This window comes from Leptodactylus fuscus, chromosome 7 (assembly GCF_031893055.1).
Source record: "Leptodactylus fuscus isolate aLepFus1 chromosome 7, aLepFus1.hap2, whole genome shotgun sequence".
NCBI lineage: Eukaryota > Metazoa > Chordata > Amphibia > Anura > Leptodactylidae > Leptodactylus > Leptodactylus fuscus.
Window position 1 is genome coordinate 41,083,654 of NC_134271.1, and position 5,407 is coordinate 41,089,060.

Below are 5,407 nucleotides of genomic sequence, written 5' to 3' on the forward strand. Positions count from 1 at the left end.
GCTTTAGACGCCGCTTATTCTGAACGTGTTTTACGTTCAGAATAAGCTAGCGTTTACTCAGTGTGAATGCACCCTAAAACAGATCCTGTGCAATGTAAATAGTAAAGGGGTCACAGCAATCACAAAAGCACCATGGTCCCATCAAACAGTTGATCAGCAGAGGCCCCGGGTGTTGGACTCCATTAATCTTTTAGACTGTTAGGACACTGCAGAATAGCTTTTTCCCAGAATATGCAGCTCTCAGTAGTGTTTACATGCTGGCTGCTGTGATGCTCACCCACTGTAATCTTGATACTTGTTCTGGGTGTTGGCCATCAATATCAGACATCAGATAACTGTACTGGCCTTTTTAATGAAATGAATGTGTTATAGAGCAGGCAAACAGGGTAACAGTTATATGACCACATAAATAGCAGAATGGCTGTTGCTTCACATTTCACTCCTTATAAAGAGTTAATAAAAGTTCATCAGTAAGTAATATGGGCCTCATCCTACAATAAACATCATCATACAGCAATGTATATGGTATATGGACACCATGGTAACTGCATCCACCGGCGACCAATAGGATTGCTGGATCTGAGTTTAAAATGACAGTTGGCTGCCGTCAGTTACTTGTCAGTGATGTCGGGAGAAGATGGACGTCTGTGTGTGCGGATCTGCAGCAGTGATACCTTCAGTAAGTGACCGGGATCTGATCTAAATACTGAAGATCTTAAGACGTGACTGATCATTAGAGAGACGGTTTACAGATAATGGTTGGGGGTGACTGTAAATGTCCAATATTGGTCGCTGTACACATGGGCTTCTCTGGACATTATTCTGCTTCCTCATTCAGATATATAACAATCTCTCTGCTCATTATTACAGGTTTTTTCCCTAACACCAAAGGCATCAGTTGCCATCAGTTGGCTCTGCTCAGTCAGGTCTGGGCTGTTATGGGGGCAGGCAGGGTAGCGCAGTCAGCTCTGCTATTCTAACATAGTTATACAAGTGAGAAACTGACGGTCTGATGTTATTATCACTGACATCTGCCTTTGCATCCATTAGGAACCAAAGTTAGAAGCTTTCTTAAATTAGTATATGTTTGTCTATAGCCTCCTATGGGGTGAAGAAATGTCAAAACATGGCTGCAATATACTTGTAGTCAATACGTAGAGAGTAGAGATGAGCGAGTACTGTTCGGATCAGCTGATCCGAAGAGCACGCTCGCATAGAAATGAATGGACGTAGCCGACGCGGGGGGTTAAGCGGCCGGCCGCCATCAAAGCGGAAGTACCAGGTGCATCCATTCATTTCTATGCATACCTCCCAACCGTCCCGATTTCCGCGGGACAGTCACGATTTGGGTGACATGTCCTGCGGTCCCGGTTGGAGGGAGGTATGTCCCGATTTCAACTCAGATCTGCGTCCAGAGGACGCAGATCTGAGTTGAACACATATGCGGCTGAAGCAAGGAGCTGACACAGGTCAGCTCCTCGCTTCGCCGCTGCCCGCCTCTCTCCCTGACACATGCGGCTGAAGCTGCTTGCGTGCTCGCTTCGCCGCTGCGTCTCTCTCTCGCTGACACATGCGGCTGAAGCGAGGAGCTGACCTGTGTCAGCTCCTCGCTTCGCTGCTGCCGCCGGCTCCTGGCTTGTAGACGCGATGTACAAGCCAGGAGCCGGCGGCAGCGGCGAAGCGAGGAGCTGACACAGGTCAGCTCCTCGCTTCAGCCGCATGTGTCAGCGAGAGAGAGAGACGCAGCGGCGAAGCGAGCATGCGAGCAGCTTCAGCCGCATGTGTCAGGGAGAGAGGCGGGCAGCAGCGAAGCAAGGAGCCATGGAGGGGACATGAAACTGGGGGCAGAGATGTGGCGACATGAATCTGGGGGCAGAGATGGAAGAGGGACATGAAACTGGGGGCAGATGAAGGGTGTATATGAAACTGGGGAGAGATAGAGGGGGGACATATAATTTACGGGTGACTGTAGGAGGATTATACTGTGTGCGGAAACATTAAAAATTAATGAGTGGGCGGAGTCAACATAAAAGTGGGCGGGGCTAAATTTGCCACAGCGCGCAAAGCGCGCCGCACATTTTGTCCCTCTTTCGGTTCTTCAAAAGTTGGGAGGTATGTCTATGGAGTGTGCTGTTCGGATTGGCTGATCCGAACAGTACTCGCTCATCTCTAGTAGAGAGTACACTGTATTTGCACTGTGTAAGAAAACCCAGCCTGCAGTCAGAATGTATACTGTCTGAAATGTGTAGCCTAAATATATGCACTTGTGAGGTATATAGATCCCATGCAGTGGAAACATCTACCAGAGGTTATGTCTCTTCTTGTGCACTATAGCTAGATGTGCGGTCCTATATGTAGATGTGATCATTATAACGAACATTAATATAATATATTAATATATAATCTAAAGCACATCAGATGTCATTACATATGCTCCATAGAAACAGTTTTGTCTCCTCTTCGGAAATATTTACTTGTCTTTCGGCCTGTCTCGAAGTGATGTACAGACACAGAAAGAACTCATGGTTAAAGGGGCTATCCAGTTTCTAAAATTATTGGGCTAACCTTAGGATAGGACATGAATATTAGATCTGTAGTAATATTAGATTACTTTTTTACATTTATCAATATGTGATAAAGTACAATGTCACTTTGAGATCTGTGAGGCCACTGGAGAAAATTAATGTCAGTACATACAGTATCTACTGTGACTTCTATCATAAACCTTGTTATTATCTGGCTTACCTAGTTTTCATTTTATATCTACACAGGATAACATGGAATGTAGCATCAGAAGCATCGAGGTGCCATGTATGAAGTGTCCATGTGTAATAGCTTTATATTTATATTTAGTGACTACATCTAAAGAACTTACTGAATGTGTGATCAGCTTGTGATGTTGTGTTGCACTGCCAGCAATTGATTTGAATGACTGGTTGATCCCTGCATGTATTTGCATTGCATGGTCTGCCCAGCAATTCATTTGAAATGCTAGCTGGCATCTGAATTCATGGACTGTTCCTGCTAAGGGCTCATTCACATCTGCGCCCGGCCCTCCGTTTATGCAGATTTCCGTTTCCTGCATAAAACAGAGCAGGAGACGGAAACCTGCCGTGAGCGGCGGTGAGCACACCGGGACACAGGCCGGGGGTCATGAGACGTCAGACGACTAGGCCGAAGCCTGCCCGGATCGTGGAGAGGTAAGTAACAGTGTTTTTTATGTTTCTTACCTCTCTCGGGCCGCCGATCATTATACTCGGGGATCCGAAAAGACTCCCGAGTATAATGATAGCAGCGGTAGCAGCTGTCACCGGGCCCCTAATGTCCCGGGCCCTGTGGTAGCTGCCTCTGCTGCTACGGCGGTAGTTACGCCACTGTTAAGTGTATATATGAGTGTTTGTAGCTCATTGTATAAGTGCATATATGGGTATGTGCAGCGCTTAACGTAAGTATATATGAGTGTATTCAAAACAAAGAGTAAGCATAAGTGTGTGCTGCACATAGGGTAAATATATATATATATATATATATATATATATATGTATCTGCTACACATAGAGTAAATGTATATATTATTATGTGCGTCATGTATTGTAAGCTGCATCTATGAATTTATGAAACACATGCGTGTTTGTGTTGTACATATGTTAAATGTATGTGTGAGTGTGTGCTGCACAATGAGCAATTGTATATATGAGTGTGTGGAGCACATAGCATAAGTGTATATGAGTATATGCTGTAGCTAGAATAAGTGTATACATCATTGTGTGCGTCACATGGTGTAAGCTTATCTATGAGAGTGTGCAGCACATAAGTGTTTTTTATGTGTTCAGTACATAGGGTAAGTGAATTTATGAATTTGTGCTGCACATAGACTAAGTGTATGTATCATTATTTGCTTCACATTCTATAAGAGTATCTTTTACTATGTGCAACACATAAATGAAGTGTTTGTGTCTGTGCAGCTCTATGTAAGATGATCATATGTATGACTATGTTCAGCACATAGACTAAGTGTATATATAAGTGTGTGCAGCACATAGGGTAAGTGTATATAAGAGTGTGTGCAGCACATAGCTAAATTGTATATTAGTGTTTATTTTGCACATAGAGAATTTGTATATGAGTGTATTGCACATAGGCTAGCTATATATGAGTTTGTGCTGCAAATAAGTTAAGTGTACATCTGTGCGGCACATAAAATAAATGTATATATTAGTGAGTGCAGCCCATATTGTATGTGTTAATGGGAGTATTTGCTGCACTTAGAGCAAGTGTATTTATCATTATGTATGTGAGTATGTGCAACACGTAAGTTAAGTGTGTTTAGTTGCACAGCAATTAGTGTAAGAGTATATACAGTATGAGTGTGTACCGAACATAGAGTAAATGGACATGTGAGTATATTCAGCTCATAGATTAAAGTGTATGCATGAAATTTAGCAGCATGTACATTAAATATATATATGGATGTATGCAGTTCATAATTGTGTGTATGTATGTATAAATTATATATATATATATATATATATATACACACAATTGTATACATGAGTGTGTGCAGCAGATATGGTAACATACCGGTGTTTAAATAAAACGTGACTTTTATTGCATTCTTCTTAAAATTCCATAGGCAGAGACATGGACATCAGTGAAAGAAGTAGGAAAACATAAAGTGTTTAAAACCGCATCTCCGCTGACACGTTTCGACACAGCCGTGTCTTAATCTTAGCTACCAGCAAACTGACCTTCTGTTGTTTATGAAGCCTAGTGGGACTAGTATCCACCCACTACACACCAGTATGTAATCATTCAAAACTAGCCTTACTTGTATTGGTTTCTGTACCTTAAGAGTTTTCTCAGGCTAATTAGCAAGAGTGTACCTTTTTAGTCTGTACTCATATTAGTTTAATACATTGATTTTCGGTATGGACTATTACTTATAAGACAATTAATTTAAACACCAATCGAAAAATCAGCAGTCTGCATAAACTGGATCAGCTAAGAGTCCTGCAAATTAATCGTACCTACCAGTTGTAAGAGCTATTCTGACTAAGAACCGCCTAATGTGAATTACGTCCAGGATTTTGATTTTATTTTGCGGGACCTCCACCTAAAGCTTGATCCTACAATTTTCTCTATATAGACTTCCTTTAGTCTGCAACGATGTTCCCATACCCAAGGCATACTCATACCGAAATGTTAAAGACTAGAGATGAGCGAACACTAAAATGTTCGAGGTTCGAAATTCGATTCGAACAGCCGCTCACTGTTCGAGTGTTCGAATGGGTTTCGAACCCCATTATAGTCTATGGGGAACATAAACTCGTTAAGGGGGAAACCCAAATTCGTGTCTGGAGGGTCACCAAGTCCACTATGACACCCCAGGAAATGATACCAACACCCT